At 35.1% G+C, this 20,003-nt stretch overlaps 1 long non-coding RNA gene across 1 annotated transcript; it reads left to right on the top strand.

The window, feature by feature from the left end:
* Positions 1-4,380: 4,380 nt before the first annotated feature.
* Positions 4,381-11,744, top strand: LOC123523231 (uncharacterized). Its single transcript, XR_008371976.1, has 3 exons — positions 4,381-4,796; positions 6,260-6,332; positions 10,502-11,744. It is a non-coding gene; the product is annotated as an uncharacterized LOC123523231 (long non-coding RNA).
* The last annotated feature ends 8,259 nt before the right edge of the window (positions 11,745-20,003 follow it).

Here is a 20,003-nt window from a genome sequence, read left to right on the forward strand (position 1 = left end):
AATAATAGCAATACAAAACGTTAAATTGTTACCTTTGAAAAAGAGGTCCGTTCTACATTTTTATCCACAGTGGTGACTAAAGGATTTTACATGCAACATAATTATGGAGTCTTAAAGAAAAAATCTTTTTAAGTTATTATTTTTCTGTATGTTTTCCGAATACTCACTGGTCAGAGTTTAAAATTTGGTGTTTCAGTGGAATATTTACATAAACTGATATTTCTTTGTTAGATCTGGGTCCTAAATATAACCTAAAATACAGAAATATTAACAAGATTATTTAGGAAAACCTAATATTTGTAATTCTAAACGGTCACGATGGTTTTTGTATGTATGAACTTATTTTAACGCAAATTTTTCGAATTGTAGACATCTAACCCTTTTATGTTTAAAATAGTTTTTTCCTTGCCCTGTCCGTTCAAATTCAGTAATGCGACATATTGAAAGGGAATATATTCTGACGGACTGCGAAGTTTAGTTTTCACTTTTATTAATTAAATCCATAAAGATACTTCCGAGAGAAAATATTCATTTAGGTCACATCAACTAAAGTCAAGATATATAATTTTCTTTCAACGACAGAAAACATGATATAAGGAGAATGCCCATGTGTTACTAAAATATCGAGACGTTCGCACGCACATTAATTTTGTTTTTCTTTTTAGAATGTCCTTGTTCTTTTGTGTTTGTTTCTTTCTATTTTCTTATTTATTTATTTATTTATTTATTTATTTATTTTCATGTTAAGGTGGCCAAATCTGAATTTCCCCAAGAATTAACATATTATGATAACAAAAACAGTCTTTTCAAATATTAACTCGGGCGTTTTAATTTTGAGTTGACCCCTAGTTTATTACGCTACGGGCGCCGCCATATTGGAAAGTCGGCGTAACGTCATATAGCATTACGGTCTATGGGGAAAAAAGAAAAATCCAAGATTATATCTTTGAAATACACTTTATTAAAAAAATGAAAAAAATGTCTAGAGATATTGATGTATGGTATATAAATATGTTTTTTTTGGACGATTTTACCGATACTGATAATTCAGAAACGAGGTAAACGTAATAGGTGGAACAGACTTTAGTTGATCTCTATTGACTTTGGGGTCACTCTATTAAAGGTCAAGGTGGCAGTGGACAGAACATGGAAATCCATTTCCAGTCAATAACTTAAGAACTATTTGGTCTAGAGCCTTCAAATTTCATAGGGTGATAGGACGTTCAGAGTAGCTGGCCCACGTTGTTTTTAGCATTACTCCGTGAAGGGTCAAGGTCACAGGGGCGGCTGGACATAGAAAACACTTTTCAATCATTAACTTGGGAACCACTTAACCCAAAATGTTGAAACTTATTAGGATTATTGGACATTAAGAGTAGATGACCCCTTCTGATTTTGGGGCCACTCGATCAAAGGTCAAGGTCACAGGGAAATGAACATTAAAAAAAAAACGTTTCAAGTTCATAACTTGAGAACCACTAGGCCCAGAGTGTTTAAACTTAGTGAGATGATTGGACATGCCATGTAGATGATCCCTATTGCAGCCAACCATCAGTGTTCTAATATGGCTAACAATACTTTAATCATCATAACGATGTTATGTTGACGTCACGTCAACGTGATATTTAGCGCCATGTACGCATCAAGAAATAGCGCTTTCAAATTTCATGAAATATTTTACTTAAAAACATGTTTTAAACGAAATGTCACATTGCACAACTGTTTGAATTAATTTATACACATACTGAATAAGTTTTTCGCTTTGCTGAATAATTCGCAATAATTTTCGCTCGAACTGAATTCTGTCGCAAGACGACATACTATTACCGTTTCCGGTCTTGGCGTGTTTTAACAAACATCTACTATTGGCGCCATGCTTGCGCGAAGAAACAGTTCCATCATATTTGATATAAATTTTACAATAAAGAACATATTAGAATCGAACTGCGCCCTCGTGAAATTATTACGCCCGACGTATAACCGCCCATCGTGTATAAATAGTGATAAAGCACTGTTTTGCTATAAATTATTTCTTAAATAGTATAGACGTTACGCTCATTTTTGGCGTACATTAGCGTAACTGACGTTATCGTCGTTTTTAACCACTTTGACGTTACAGGGATTACTTGGGGTGTTTGGGCTAGTTTTCATAAATCATACCGTTCCGATATTTAAAAGAAATATTTGATATAGATGTCGAATGATGCTTATTCAATCAAATTATTTATCAGACAGTGAATTATATTGCAATGTTCGGATACAATTTTAATGCGTATACGTTATTTAGTTTTCAAACATAACGTCGACGTTACATTAAATTAACGGTTGTGACATTTTGGCTAGATTTTTCAATTTTCATGTGATAAATTTAATTTATATTCAACGTTAGACTAATGCATATCAATTTGCAGACAACTGTATGTACTTTCAGACTGTAGTCGCAAATTTGTAAACAAATACATATTTCGGTACATATTTCGGCACGTAACAAGTTCGTAATTTTATTTTTTGTTGCATTTTTTGGACACGTGTGACATCGCGGCTGGATTAAAGTATACATATATTAAACGCCATTAACCAAGTTAAAACAGGACAACAACTTACTAATTCAAAAGTAGAGTTTATGTACTTTTTGTAAAAATAAATATTATAGAAAGCATACGATAGTTTTAAAAGAAACTGCAGAAGTTTTAATAAATCTGGTCAAGGAAAGACATAAAATCTTACGTTTTCAGTTGGAACTGTCTTTCGCTTCCGATTTGTTACAGAAAGTATTGAAAAGCAAATGATTGAAATGACGTCAAATATAGTTAACGTCACGTCACCGAGTCTTCTTATTGGACGGAAAAAATAAGTTTATGAATTAACTAAGCCGTTATGTAATGCGCATTGGTAAATTTTGTTCCATCTTACATGACGTTTTTGTGTTCTTTTCTATTATACTATGTCGAATTAATTTTTTACTAACTATTTAACGCATATGACGTTGCGTACGTTGTTGGCGAACATCGGAAATTTTTCAGTTTCGTTCACTTCAATGTTTCATGAAATTCGTTTTAGAAATACGGTTGTTTATCTTCTTATATCACAAGAAAGGCAAAACAATCTCCCTCTTAGTAAATATGATCGCATTTACGTTTAACAATTAGTAAAAATTTAATTCGACATAGAATCATAGAAAACAACACTAAAACGTCATGTAAGATGTAACAGAATTCACCAATGCGCATTATTTAACGGCTTGGTAAATTCATTAAATTATTTTTTTCCGTCAAATAAGAAGACTCGGTGACGTTACGTTAACTATATTTGACGCCATTGCAGTCATTTGCTGTTCAATACTTCCTGTAACAAACAGGAAGCAAAAGACAGTTCCAACTGAAAACGTAAGATTTTATGTCTTTCCTCGACCGGATTTATTAAAACTTCTGTAGTTTCTTTTAAAACTATCGTATGTTTTCTATAATATTTATTTTGACAAAAAGTACATAAATTCTACTTTTGAATTAGTAAGTTGTTGTCCTGTTTTAACTTGGATAATGGCGCTTAATATATGTATACTTTAATCTAGCCGCGATGTCACACGTGTCAAAAAATGCACAAAATAAAATTACGAAGTTGTTACGTGCCGAAATATGTACAGAAATATGTATTTGTTTACAAATCTGCGACTACAGTCTGAAAGTACATACAATTGTCTGCAAATTGATATGCATATGTCTAACGTTGAATATAAATTAAATTTATCACACGAAAATTCCAAAATCTAGCCGAAATGTCACAACCGTGAAATTAGTGTAACGTCGACGTTATGTTTGAAAACTAAATAACGTATACGCATTAAAATTGTATCCGAACATTGCAATATAATTCACTGTCTGATAAATAATTTGATCGAATAAGCATCATTCGACATCTATATCAAAATATTTCTTTTAAATGTCGGAACGATATGATTAATGAAAACTGTAGCCCAAACACCCAAGTAATCCCTGTAACGTCAAAGCGGTTTAAAACGACAATAGCGTCAGTTACGCTAATGTACGCCAACAATGAGCGTAACGTCATATGCGATCACATTTACTAACAGGGCGATTGTTTTGCCTTTCTTGTGATATAAGCATATAAACAATCGTATTTCTAAAACGAATTTCACGAAACATTGAAGTGTAAGAAACTTACAAATTCCCGATGTTCGCCAACAACGTACGAAACGTCATATATATATAGCATAAAAATATGAGCCTATTGATAAAATTCCATGTGGATCTGACGTGCATATATTTTTATAGATTCAATGGGCTTCAAATATCTTAGTCCAAATAATTGTACTCAACAGATGAATGTCGTTATATTTTTTTACTGGTCGAATATTCCCATTTTACCCGCAACCAGTGAAAGATTCTTAAGGTAATTAGAAAATCGAAAATGTTACAGATATTTCTCCCAGTTTTTTTTAACCAAGATGGAAATAGATCAAGCCCATTATTGGATGTAAAATTTGCAGCTGAAAAGTGTGTTATGTTGTGTATTACGTTAAACTTTAATGATTTTTAGTGGCTTAATATGTGGTACTTATTATCTGTGGACTGGTCCTACGGATGTGAAACGCGGGTAGTCGAGCATGATGGGTCACCGTTTTTGATGATGGAGAATTTCATTTAACTTTTTTTTTGTTTTGTCAGGTCTTGGCGGATGTTTTGAGCGCACAGTAACAAACACTGGTCTAAGTGTATCAACGCAGGAAGCTACAAGATACATGTGATTACATCTGCTGATCGGAAGGAGTTGCTGAGGTGTGTATGTCTGGTTTGAACAGTGTTCATGGACTCTGTACCTGTACTAAGCTTTTCCCAATTTTCCCGCACGAATCAGAAATAGGTTACGATTGATTTCTGACACAAAGTATTTTACCAATCATCACGGAACTTGGCGGAAGAACATACACTTTGCCGGAGGATCGAACTTACGATCCGTAGATCGGTTCGCTTCCTACAGAGTTTAGCGGGTGGACTCTATAATAGTATCTTACTAGACAGTATGCAATTCAGCCAATATAATAAGAAGAGAATATTACATGAGTGTCTTTTCATATTGAGTTTATTAAACGAATTAAATAAAATGCGAGGCTCTGACGAGCATTTTATCAATTTTATTCAACGAGTTTAATAAATTCAATGTGGAAAGTCACAATGTTATATTCATTGTTGTATAATAATTCACTGCTTCCTGCCTTCTTTGTTTAATAGGAAAATGAATCGGATCGTGTTAGAATATACTATAGTGTATTATCATTTTTAAGTTATGGCTTTATTGCACTCTCGCGACATCAAACATGTGATGAATCAAAATAAAGACAAATGTTCAATTCAAATGACATATCATTTTTATCCATTTTATTGACATGAATAACAAGCAGGGCATAGGATATTATCTGATGTTACAAAACAGAATAAGATGTAATATTATTTTAGCTCACCTGAGCACGAAGTGCTCAAAGGTGAGGTTTTGTGATCGCCCAATGTCCGTCGTTCATCGTCCTCCGTCAGTCGTCCGTCGTCAACAATTTGACTGTTAACACTCAAAAGGTCACAATTTTGGCCCAAACTTAATGAAACTTGGTCAGAGTGTTACCCTCAATAAAATCTTGGACAAGTTTGATATTGGGTCAACTGGGGTCAAAAACTAGGTCACCAGGTCAAAATCAAAGGAAAAGCTTGTTAACATTCTAGTAGTCACAATTTTGGCCCAATCTTAATGAAACTTGGTCTGAATGTTAGCCTTATTGGCTTAATAAAATCTTGGACGAGTTTGATTTTGGGTTATCTGGGGTCAAAAACTAGGTCACTAGGTCAAAGCAAAGGAAAAGCTTGTTAACACTGTAGAGGCCAGATTTATAACTGTATATTCATATCCTAATGAAACTTGGTCAGAATGTTAATCTAGATGATCTTTAGGTCAATATGTCTGACAATGAGCGATACAGGGCCTTCATGGCCCTCTTGTTTATAAAAAAATCGGTAGTTGCAAAAGAAAAAAATGATTTCAGGTGAAAAACGGTGCCAAGATGTATATGTTTTTGGTTTGCGCATGATGTCATTTAATTAAAGATACCGGTGTCTCAAAAATATTGTTAAAGTTGATACTTTTTCTAGAAGGGTTCAACTGATTCATGAACTTTTTCGAAGTATATAATTCAGTCCTCATTTCATTTCAACCAATGTCTGATAAAGTTTTACATCTCAATTTATTTTCGCAGGATGTAAAAAACAAGCCATATTTTGGGGAAATGGAGTAGGAAGACGTTGGCTGGTTGCTGTGGCATTTTAACAGTAGGTTTTTCAGTAACATTGTTTTTTATCTACGGAACTGGACCCGTATTGACAATCGGCAATTTCCGTTTGTTAACGTTATATTGATATCCGTATGCGATTTCGACATTTTCCGAAGGTACGTAAAGTCATATTTTGCTTTTGACCACCGATGAATGCCGAAGTAGCGTATGGAGAATATACCGAAAATTGCCGAAAGTCATTATGTGTCCGCTATCGTATACCAATCAATTGGTATCGTGACCTTTTTTACAAGTACAATTAATACATGTCATGTAGTAACATTCAGTCTGCTTTCAAATTCCTTAACTGGGTTAAAAGCTTCTAATGAGACATTTTCTAACCTATTACATTACAGACTGAGAGTAGATTAAATTAAAAACACACTGTAATATAATTACTAGTATGTTTATTGTGCGTCTTTAAACTGTCCGAATTATTTTCAACTTAAAAATTGGATGAGAGCAGTAGCAGCCCTGACACCTTTTCAGTTGCGATTTTCAAAAGAAAAAAAATGTCGTGAAACCAAACATTTATGTGCTACTGATAAAAAATTAAATCGCGAAACCGAAAAGATATTTGTCCAACGTTTGTTTTTTATTTCTTTATATTTTTGGAGTGATGGTGGTTAGCCTGTATGTTTGAAAACAATCTCTGACAATAGCGTAATGGAGTCGGCTTTTTTTGTTTTGGTATAAGCATTGAACTAGCACCCGAACGACCCGGATTCAAATCCTGCCATAGGTAGTTGTGATTTTTCGTGATAAAATGCTATGCTTTTTGATTTGTTACTGCTCAAACTATTAAGAATACAATATTTCATCATATGCATGCAAGATTCATACATGTGCGAGTGAATTCATAAATCGCATGAAACTGATGCATATCTTTGCAAACTGTAAATCTAGCAAATGCCGTATTGAATTAATGCCCGAACATGCATTTTTCTGCTTGAGATGGACGGTCGATGGAAGCAAAAATGAGTATACTCAGCGGGTTGTAGCTTTCTTATATAAGAGTTTCCACCCTTTTTATACGCCCGTTTGAAAAACGGGACGTATTATGGGAACGCCCCTGGCGGGCGGGCGGCGTCCACAGACCTTGTCCGGAGCATATCTTCTACAGGCATCGAGGGATTTTGATAAAACTTGGCACAGTTGTTCACCATCATGAGATGGAGTGTCATGCGCAATAACCAGGTCCCTAGGTCTAAGGTCAAGGTCACACTTAGAGGTCAAAGGTCAAATTCAAGAATGACTTTGTCCGGAGCATATCTTCTTTATGCATGGAGGGATTTTGATGAAACTTGGCACAATTGTTTATCATCATGAGACGGAGTGTCATGCGCAAAAACCAGGTCCCTAGGTCTAAGGTCAAGGTCACACTTAGAGGCCAAAGGATACAAGAATGAAAAATTCAAGAATGACATTGTCCGGAGCATATCTTCTTCATGCATGGAAGGATTTTGATGTAGCTTGACACAGCTGTTCACCATAATGAGACTGAGTGTCATGCGCAAGAACCAGATCCCTAGGTCTAAGGTCAAGGTCACACTTAGAGGTCAAAGTATACAAGAATGAAAACTTTGTCCGGAGCATATCTTCTTCATGCATGAAAGGACTTTGATGTAGCTTGGCACAATTATTCACTATCATGAGATGGAGTGTCAGGCGCAAGAACCAGGTCCCTAGGGGTAAGGTCAAGGACACACTTAGAGGTCAAGGATACAAGAATGAAAACTTTGTCCGGAGCATTTCTTCTTCATGCATTGAGGGATTTTGATACAACTTGGCACAAATGTTCACAAGCATAAGATGGAGTGTCATGCGCAAGAATCAGGGCCCTAGATCTAAGGTCAGGTCACACTTAGAGGCCAAAGGTCAGATACAAGAATGACTTTGTCCGGAGCATTTCTACTTCATGTATGGAGGGATTTTGATGTAACTTGGCACAATTGTACACCATCATGAGACGGAGTGTCATGCACTGGTCCCTTCTTTTGAATTACTTCCCTTTGCTGTTACTATAAATAGCTTATATTATAACTTTTTCAATACAAGTCATAGGGAAAAATCGAGACCACTTTTCTGTGGTACAATATGCATGTTACATCCAATTCTGAAGTGTATTTTGAGCTATCTCTACCTGGTAAGGATTTTTGTGTGGACTTGTAATTTGTTTGGGGGTGGGGGGATTTTTTTTTTTTTCTTTAAAGATGAACTTCCCTTAGCCGTTACTATAAATAAATTACATTGTAACTTTTTTATAATTGATCGTAGGGAAAAACCAAGACCACTTTTCTGTGGTACAACATTGATGTTACTTTCAAATTTTGGGTGTATTTTAAGGTATCTTTACCTCGTAAGGAATTTTTTTGTGGACGTAGAAAAATGAAAGAATTACAATAATTTCTAAAACAAAAAAAAATATTTGCTGTGACGGGCGTATATTGTGACATTCTGGCACTCTTGTTTCTTTTTCTGTAGCAGTGGGAGTATAAGTATGTGAAAATATGATTTGCTAGAAATTGTTGTAAAAATGGTATTAAGTAAATGGATAGAACAGCCAGATTTAATGGTGTCCAGATTTGTAAGGTGCACCGGGTCTACAACAATACATAATCAAGTTCTTATCATCAAATTTGTTCTAAATGTGTTGTGCTGTCACAGCAAAATAGGTAAACATTTAAATAATTTCTTTAAATGATCAGCTTACCAAACCTAGTCCGAAGCAAAGTCAGATGGTTCAGGCCTTCTTCAGATAAGCGCCTTAGGCCCATTTGGGCCTCTTTTTATTAATCTATAGTAGGAAATCTGTATCGTAAGCTAATAACCGGAGGCGGGCACACTAACCGGTTTTTAAATAAAGCTAGAAAATTTGTTTTCTTTAAAATTGTCATTTTCTTACATGATTAAGAAAGAATTTACAGCAAAACCGTATTTAAACATTATAAACACAATATGCGTAATAATTGCACGAGAGTGCAGCACTTGTGAAATAATTTCGAACGACGTATTGCTACCCAAGTGTATAAATAGTGTTCAAACACGGCTTTGCTACAAATTATTTCTTTTCTAATGTGTTTTTTTTATTTTAGTCAGACAGTTCTGCAATGCATTTTTCGTGTAAAGTAATCAGAAAGTTGTGCAATGTCACAGTTCGTTTTAAACATGCTAATATGTAAGATATTTGATCAAGTTTGAAAACGTTGAAAGTGGTGTTGCGGACACTACATAGAAGACATGGACACTTTCTAATGCACACATATTTTTCAAAGATGGCAAATTTTAGGTTTAGTCGTGCTAATAACCCACTTAAGGCTCACCATTAACATTTGATAAAACTACATTTTATTTGTGTATATTTTTGTTTATGCATAAGCAATGCCATCTTATTAAATACCATTTATCCTACCATCATACAAGATATAGCACAAAATCGGTCTGCCTAATAAACTTTGCTTTATCTAGTCAGTGTCAAGATTTTACTTTAAATTGCGGGAACTTTTGAAATCAACTATTTTATCAAAAGTTTGCATTTAAATCATCACCATTGTATTGGAAATGTCTGAACATAGAAAATGATTGTCAAATCAAAGGTTTTTATCCTGAAACAAAAAAGTTATTGCTATTTGCACTTTTACAGCACTTCAGCCGGAAATTTTGAAAACATTTTTTTCCGAATTTTTCATTGAAACTGTTATCATTGTATTGGAAATGTTCTAACTAAGAAAATAAATGGTAAAATCACAAGTTTTTATCCAGAAACAAAAAAGTTATTGCATTTTTTCGATTTTCCACAAACTGAATTACACTAGCAAACGTCATATTATATGACGTCAAGTCTGCACGCTGTTACTCTTTCCAATGACCTTTTCCCCCAATTTCCGGAGCAGTTAGGATAAATAGAATATTAGATTACTGTCTGAAAAAAAAAATTATTCGGCTCGTCTACGAAAAAATATGAGCCTCGTGTAATATATTTTCTTCAACTCGCCTAATAAATTTAAATTTATCAGACAGTAACCTAATATTCTCTATTTATCTCAATGTTGTGTTCCAAGTATCCAACTTCTTATTGTATGTTTTATTACATTTTAGTGTCAGGATGCAATAATGCATATTCCAAATGGTTTATTATATTAAAATTCCTCTTATATTTGAAAACAGGTACCGCAGTAGATGTTTAGGAAGTGCTGGTAGACGAAGCTATGATTACCTAGTAGAGCAAAACAGTTCCGCAATCCAGAATTTCAGAAACAAAGGATGCATCATAGTTGGACTTGTGTAAACGGAATTAATGCAGTGGACTTTTATTTGTTGGACAATCCATATTATTCGTTTGACAATTGATTTATAAAGACACCTGTCAAAATGTATTAGGCAGGTATAAAACAAAATAAAAGGCTTCTTATGGTCAACCTTCTTACTATAGTAGCCTGCCTTCAGAAAATTACCTCTTACATTATTTAGGTAAAGAGTAAAGGTGACAGGTATCTCATTACTGCAGACTATCTGGAATAATGATCTTTCCTCGGACATTTAAATGTAAAGGCTAATTGCAGGTGGCCGGTAGATGAAACCTGTTATTCTAGCGACCAGTAGGTTTAAGGTCAAGGTCGGGTGAGCGATTAGGATCGATGAATGTCCGTTGTCCGTCCGTTAAATTTAGTCTGTTTACACTCTAGCATCAACAATTTTAAAGCAGTTTTAATCAAAATCAAAGGAAAATCTTGTAAAAACTCTAGAGGTCACATTTATGAACATATCTTTCTGAAACTTGGTTAGAACGTTTATCTTGACAATCTTTAGGAAAGTTTCGAAACTGGTTCAAGTGAGGTCAGAAACAAGGTCACTTGGCCAGATTAAAGGAAAAACTTGTTAACTCTCTGGAAACCACTTTTTAAATTTGAAACTCTTGATAGTCAGATTTTTTGTTTTAGGTTAAATTTGATTCTGTGTCGAATCAAAGGAAAACTGTATGTGTGTGTGTAATAGGGTGTGCAGTTTACACTGAATCTTCATGAAATTTGATCAGAATGTTTACCTTGCTGTAATCAAGGTCAGCTTTGAATATGGGTTATCTGGGTCAAAAACTAGGTCACCCGATTAAATCAAAGAAAACTGTGTGTGTATGCAATAAGGGCTGCATTTTATGCTTGATCTTTATAAAATCTGATCAGAATGTTTGTCTTGATGCAATCTAGATCAAGTGTGAATATGGGTCATCTGGGGTAAAAAAAATAGGTAACCCGGTCAAATAAAAAAGAGCAAAACCTTGTGTGCAATAGAGGCCGCATTTTTCACTGATCTTCATGAAATTTGATCTGAATGTTTGTTTTAATACAATCTAGGTCAAGTTTGAATTTGTATCATCTGGGGTAAAAAAATAGTTCACCTGGTCGAAACAAAGATAAACTGTGCGTATGCAATGGGGCTGCATTTTTTACTGAATATTTGGTAAATTCGGTCAGAATGTTTGTCTTGATTATCTTTAGGCCAGGTTTGAAACTGGGTCATGTGGGGTCAAAAACTAGGTCATGAGGCCAGATTTAAGGAAAATCTTGTTAACACTCTGGAGACCACATAAGTTTAAAACTCATGAGAATTAGTCAGAATGTTTGTCTTGATGACTTCCCGGTGAAATTTGAAAAGTAGGTTACCCGATTAAAAATCAACGAGAAACCTATATATGCAATAGGGGCAGCATTTAAAACTAGGTCTTCATGAAATTTGATCAGAATGTTCGTCTTGATGAAATCTAGCTCAAGTATGAATATGGGTCATCTGGGACTAAAACTGAGTCACCCATTCAAATAAAATAACATTGTGTTTGTAATAGGGGCTGCATTTTTCACTTGATCTTTATGAAATTGGATCAGTCTGTCTTGAGGAAATCTAGGTCAAGTTTGAATATGGCTTAACTGGGTTCCAAAACGTGGTACCTGGTCGAATCAAAGGAAAACTGTGTGTATGGAATAGGGGCTGCATTTTAGCTCACCTGTCACAATGTTAGCTTTTGTGATCGTCCGTCCACTATTGCTTGTGAACATGATAGAGACCTCAGTTTGCAATCAATTTTGATCAAACTATGCACACAACTTGTACTGGCATAATATCTCGGTTCCTTTTAAAACTAGGCTGATCCCATCATGGATTCTAGAATTATGGCCCCTTACAGGGACAAAATTTGCTAATTATGGCTTGTGAACTCGATAGAGACCACATTTTGCAACCAATTTTAAACTTGCACAAAACTTATATTGGCATAATATCTCGGATCCTTTCGAAAACTGGCTAGATTTCATCACGGGTTCCAAAGTGATGGCCCCTTAAAGGGCCAAAATTTGCTATTTTTGGCTTGTGAACAAGATAGAGACCACATTTTGCAATCAATTTTGATCGAACTATGCACACAACTTGTATTGGTATAATATTAATATCCCGGTTCCCTTCGAAAACTAGACAGATCCCATCATTGGTTTAAGAGTTATGGCCCTTTAAAGGGCTAAAATTTGCTATTTTTGGCTTGTGAACACGATAAAGACCACATTTTGCAAATCCATTTTAATCAAACTTGCACACAACTTGTATTGGCATAATATCTCGTTGTCTTTCGAAAACTAGGCAGATCACATTTTGGGCTCCAGAGTTATGGCCCCTTAGAGGGCCAAAATTTGCTATTTATGGCTTGTGAACACGAAAGAGACTACATTTTGTAACAAACTTTAATCAAACTTGCACACAATTTGTATTGGCATAATATATATCGGATCCTTTCGAAAACTAGGCAGATCCCACCATGGGTTCCAGAGTTATGATCCTTTAAAGGGCCAAAAGTTGCTGTTTTTAGCTCACCTGTCACATAGTGACAAGGTGAGCTTTTGTGATCACCCTTCGTCCGTCGTCAGTCCATCCGTGCGTGCGTCCGTCAACAATTTCTTGTCTGCACGATAGTGGTTTCATTTATGATTTTATTTTAACCAAACTTGCACACAACTTGTATCACCATAAGATCTCGCTTACTTTCTTGAACTGACCAGATCCCATTATGGGTTTCAGAGTTATGGCCCCTGAAAGGGCCAAAATTAGCTATTTTGACCTTGTCTGCACAATAGCAGCTTTATTTATGATTTGATTTTTACTAAACTTGCACACAATTTGTATCACCATAACATCTTGGTTCCTTTCTTGAACTGGCCAGATTTCATCATGGGTTACAGAGTTATGGCCCCTTAACTGTCCAAAATAGGCTATTTTGGCTTTTGCAGCCATATAAAGACTTCATTTATGGTTTGATTTGATACAAACTTCCAAAATAACTTCAACAACAATAATTCTTGGATTTCATGACAAATCAGATCCAAGCTTAGGTTCAGAGTTATTTTATATTTGATTACCTCCCCTGATTGTAATCAAAATAGATTTATATCAGTAAGTACTTATAGGACTTATTTGAAATTCCATTATTGTCATTAGTTAGTCAGGGTAGATAACTATGGACTGATTTTATGTCAAATTACCTCCCTTTTTTAATCCCCCGCCGTGGCAGAGGGATTATAGGAATGGTCTGCGTCCGTCCTTCCGTCCGTAACAAAATCGTGTCCGGTCCATATCTCCTAAACCCCTTGAAGGATTTTCATGAAACTTGGGTCAAATGATCACCTCATCAAGACGATGTGCAGAACCCGTGAGTCAGCCATGCTGGCTCAAGGTCAAGGTCACAACTCAAGGTCAAAGGTTTGAGCCTTCCATTTTGTATCCGCTCTTTATCTCTTAAACCCCTTGAAGGAATTTTATAAAACTTGGGTCAAATGATCACCTCATCAAGACGATGTGCAGAACCCATGAGTCAGTCATGCCGGCTCAAGGTCAAGGTCACAACTTAGGGTCAAAGGTTTGAGCCTTCCATTTTGTGTCCGCTCTATATCTCCTAAACCCCTTGAAGGATTTTCATCAAACTTGGGTCAAACGATCACCTCATCAAGGCGATATGTAGAACTTTTGAGTCAGCCAAGTCGGCTCAAGGTCAAAGGTTTGAGCCTTCCATTTCGTGTCCGCTCTTTATCTCCTAAACCCCTTGAAGGAATTTTATAAAACTTGGATCAAATGATTACCTCATCAGAACGATGTGCAGAAATTATGAGTCAACCATGCCAGCTTAAGGTCAAGGTCACAACTAAGGGTCGAAGGTTTGAGCCTTCCATTTGGTGTCCACTCTGTATCTCCTTAACCCCTTGAAGGATTTTCATCAAACTTGGGTCAAATGATCACCTCATCAAGAACTCATGAGTCAGCCATGTCAACTCAAGGTCAAGGTCACAACTGAAGGTCAAAGGTTTCAGCTCTGTATCTCCTAAACCCCTTGAAGGATTTTTATTAAACTTTGGTCAAATGATCACCTCATCAAGACGTTGTGCAGAATTCATGAGTCAGCCATGTCAGTTCAAGGTCAAGGTCACAGCTAAAATCAAAGGTTTACCCTTTCACTATCCATAGCAGTGGCGGGGGATTTAGCTGTCTTTCAGACTGCCTTGTTTCAAATTAAAATGGGTATATCTCCGTAACTAACGAAGATACTGATCTGAAATTTCATTTATGTCAACAGATTTATTTGGCAGATCCTTCTTTTGTTCACTTACAATATTTTTTTATTACTTTCCTTTTACGTTACTATAAATAGCTTATATTTAGTAACTTTTTTATTATTGGCCATAGGGAAAAACCGAGACCACTTTTCTGTGGTACAGCATGGATGGTACCTCCAATTTTTAGGTGTATTTTGACATATCTGGGCCTTGTAAGAATTTTTTTTTCTTTTTGGTTAAATTTCTTCCCTTTGTTGTTACTGTCTTTTGGGCTTAGATATTTTTTCTGAGGACCTTCTTGTCCTCAAGTTCAATGATAACAGGTGAGCGATATAGGGCCATCATGGCCCTCTTGTTTAGCTTGTGAACACGATCAAGACCACATTTTGCAATTATTTTTTATCAAACTATGTACACAATTTGTATTAGCATAATATTTCGGTTCCTTTCGAAAACTAGGCAGACCCTACCATGGGTGCTAGAGTTATGGCCCCTTGCAGGGCCAAAATTTGCTATTTATGGCTTGTGAACACGATAGAGACCACATTTTGTAACCAACTTTAATCAAACTTTGCACACAACTTGTATTGGCATAATATCTCGGCTCCCTTCGAAAACTGGCTAGATTTCATCATGGGTTCGAGAGTTATTGCCCATTAAAGGGCCAAAATTTGCTATTTTTGGCTTGTGAACTCGATACAGACGTTTTGAAATTGATTTTAACTATACTTGAAAACAATTTGTATTGGCGTAATAACGTGGTTCCTTTCGAAAACTGACCAGATCCCATCATAGAGTTATGGCCCTTTAAAGGGCCAAAATGTGCTATTTTGGCTTTTGCAGCCATATAGAGACTTCATTTATGGTTTGATTTGATACAAACTTGCAGAATATTTGTAACAACAATATCTCTTGGATTCCATGATGAATCTGTCAGATCTATTCATAGGTTCCCGAGTTACGGCCCCTGATTGACCCCTGAAAAAGCCAAAATGTGTTATTTTTACCTTGTGAACACGAAATAAGTGACATTTTATATTTGATTTTAACCAAACTGACACACAAGTCAGAATAAGATTCCATCACGAATCAAAAACTAGGTCAACATGTCAGAAAAAGCTTGTTTACACACTAGGGCCACATTTTTTATTTAATATTTATTGAACTTGGCCAGAAAGTTTGTTTTCACAAAGTCTTAGAGGATTTTGAATCTTGGTTACGTGGGGTCAAACACTAGGTTACTAGGTCAAATCAAGGGAAAGGCTTGTTTACAATGTAGATGCCACTCTTTTGCTCCAATCTTTACAAATCTTTGTTAGAATTTTTGTTTCTGTAAAATCTTGGACAAGTTGTAATTTGGGTCTTATGAGTCAAAAACTAGGTCACTATGCCAAATCTTGTTTATACACTAAAGTATACATTTGTGCTCCAATGTTCATGTAACTTGGGCAGAATGTTTATTACATGAAAAACTCGGACGAATTTGAAATGGATGTTTACACTGTTATGGAGTGTTTCTCAGGCAAGCGACCTAGGGCCATCTTTGCCTTCTTGTGTATGATTTTTTTCACTGGCATCGACGCAGATTTGTGGAATTTTCAAATTTACTGTCCTTAATTATGCCAATAGAATTTGATGTCTTATAAAATTATTAGTTATTTTGTGATGCTATGACTTGTATATTGTGTGACATGTTATGTATAAATCAAAACTAATAAAAAAATGTACATTCCGAGGCTTTGTATTCTGTTATAAATGCAGTTTATGAAATAATAGATAGCAGAACCAAGTTATCATGTACTTAGACAATGTTTAAGATAGGTCAGTGAGTGATGTCCCATACAAATGTTTAGTCCTAGCGTTCAAATAAAATGGCGAAATATTGTTTTGGTGGGAATTATAGTATGTAGATACGGCAAACACTACTTAAGTAGATACGATATACACAGTTTTAGTAGTATACTCAGCATACACTGTCACCGTAGGCACATGGTATGCACGGCATACACTGTAGATTGAGGTACCTTTTCCTAATTTAAGCAGAGTATGCATAGCATACCTTTTTTTGTGGTAGATACATGGTATGCATTGTATACCTTTTTGTAGTCTAAGCAGGGTATGCATAGCATATCTTTTTTGTGGTAGACACATGGTATGCATTGTATACCTTTTTGTAGTCTAAGCAGGGTATGCATAGCATATCTTTTTTGTGGTAGATACATGGTATGCATTGCATACATTTTCCTAGTGTAAGCAGGGTATGCATAGCATACCTTTTTGTGATAGATACATGGTATGCACTGCATACATTTTCCTAGTGTAAGCAGGGTATGCATAGCATACCTTTTGGTGGTAGATACATGGTATGCATTGCATACCTTTTCCTAGTATAAGCAGGGTACCTTTACGAATCAGGGTATGTATAGCATATACATGGCATACACTGTGATTAATATAAAACTGTGATGAACACATGGAAATGCAGCTTATATGTAGACCTGTATCCAAACAAGACAAGTTTTTCAGAGGCATCCCATTAATTCGAGTTTCATGTATTGTTATATGAAGACAGTTTAATAAAATGTTAGGCCTCTGCAACACCTTACTTCAGCAATATGACTATTTAAATCAGAAAATGGTTATTATCCGGTAACCTTACTTCCAGTCCGTCCCGTTACTCTGGACCACATCATTTAACAAGGACGAGTGAAAAATCCATAAGTAATTCGTTTAAAGGAGACACATGTTCCAGCTGCGAAAATGTGTCCACAGTGAAGGGTTTGCACATGTGAGGTTGGACATTTTTTCTCAAAATGATAATAATTCTCAATCTATAAAATAGCTCGTTTTATGTATATTTGATGATTTGAATATGGACGAGCGTATAATAGATAATAAAAAAAATCTGACGATTATTTTTGAAATGAAGTCCTCATACCCAACAAATTCATTTACGTTTTCCATTAGTTTGCACCAAACAGGTAACTAATTTGCATACACAAAAAACTTACCACTAGACAAAAAAAACAAAAAAAAACCCCACAAAACCCAAACAATTATGATATTCCGAATTTTGACACTTTCATGTCTGAAATATAGAGTTGAATGTACCATGCAGACACTCCATGAGAACTGGAAGTGTTCTGAAAACACCATTTTCACAAATGTTTTGATAATACTTAAAATTGCTTAAAACGTTGATACACAACAAAGAAAGTTTTAATTACACAATTTATACAAAGAAAACATACGTAATCAATAACATGATTTAGTCTAGATTAGTTAGTTACCAGTCCAATGATATCAACCGTTTTAGATATTAAACTCTTTTATATTCGTTTTATATTTTGTATTTCGTTTCTTTACGATGTCAATTTTTTGTAATTCGTAAATTTCGTAAAAACAAAATTCATATCCTATTTATGGAATACCGAAAGAGACATCATTGGGTACATGTTATATGTTTCATAACACGATACCTAAATGCTGAATATCTTTTAGAGAGAAACAATATTACAACAATTTCAACTGTGTATACTGACACTGCTTTATTGCGTTAAATGAGTAGAAATGTTGGACAAATACAATGGTAACTGATACTGTGAAATATGTGTTATATAGACGAGAACATAATTAACGCGCACTGAAGTTCGCGCATTGAAGTTACTTATTTCTCCAGCAATAATCAAATTTCTGGAATGTACTAAGTGGTATTCTTACATTTATTACATTTCTTTACTCATTAAAGCAAACCATGACAACTAAAAGGGTTAAATGGCTTCTCTAATTGGACAAAACAACGGTCCCGATCTCATTGCTTGAGATAATTTAGGGGTATTTCAGAGAAACATATTTGATATATTTTTGCCTATCAGCAATAAACAGTAATGAAACACCCCTGTAATTCTTCTGCCTGTCTAGTTCCGGGGCAAACATAACAAATTAATCACATATTATGTTCTAAGTCCAAATTAAATGGTAGGAGAGAGATGCTTACAAGTCCTTTGGTAACATTTCCTTTTTAAATAATCTAGGCCTCAAAAAAGACGTATTTATTTCTCAATCAAACAATCCACTGGCAGATGGGATTATCTCCAATATCTATTCAGCGCTGTAATGCCTGCGTAGTGCCATAAATGTCAAGTTTCGCGTCAGACATAAATTTTATTTGGATTCAGATCAGTAGCAAAACGTATAAAACATCACGTCACTGGTAATCTCTCTCTCTTAAAGATGACACTTTTCTTCATTCTAATAAGTGCAATATAACTCATATTTTAACAAATTATATAACGTTTTATCGAAAACGAAAGAACTTGTCATAAAAACTATATTCTTGCAACAAATAAGTGTAAAACAAAACATTTTACAACTGAAAACGTAATGCAGAGGTTTGTTAGATAAAACCTTAGTATATTTCATTTTGTTGCAATTTCTAGGCAACAAATACATGTCTTTTTATTTGACTACCAGATGTTCCCCACTGTAACTTTTGGCAAAGTTCGTCTTTTTATGCTTTTAACATTTAAAGATAAAGGTTTCATCTAATCAACCCAACCGTTCACTTTCTTCCTTTTCTGACATAACTTTACGTCGTTAATCACTCCTGCATGTAAACGATATCACCCTGGAGACACGACCGGATGTGTCTTTAGCAAGATGTAATAAAACTCACCAACGTGTAACCAGCGACCAGGATTACCGATAAAATTCCACGAAAAAAAAAATCAACGTGTATTTAACAGATAAGCGAGACATTTATAAATGGACAACCGACTGACAACATACAACTATCTGTTAAGCAATTAGACTTTAAAATGGATGAAATTGATGAGAAAATGCATGTGTTTATATTGATAGCGGAGGTCATATACCTTGAGCAGAGTCAAGGTGAAAGTTAGGAGTTTAAAAGCCCATTCTTTTGTAAATATTAAAGTATTTTACTTGCAATTTTAAAGAAATGGATCTTTATTTAGCGAAAAACACAATTTGAATTGGCTTTGAAAATCTTGTCTTTTCTTAGCCTCCTGTCCCAATAGCAACTCTATAATATTGAACTGGTGCCGATTAGTTCCATCGAGTAA

This window comes from Mercenaria mercenaria, chromosome 8 (assembly GCF_021730395.1).
Source record: "Mercenaria mercenaria strain notata chromosome 8, MADL_Memer_1, whole genome shotgun sequence".
NCBI classification, from domain to species: Eukaryota; Metazoa; Mollusca; class Bivalvia; order Venerida; family Veneridae; genus Mercenaria; species Mercenaria mercenaria.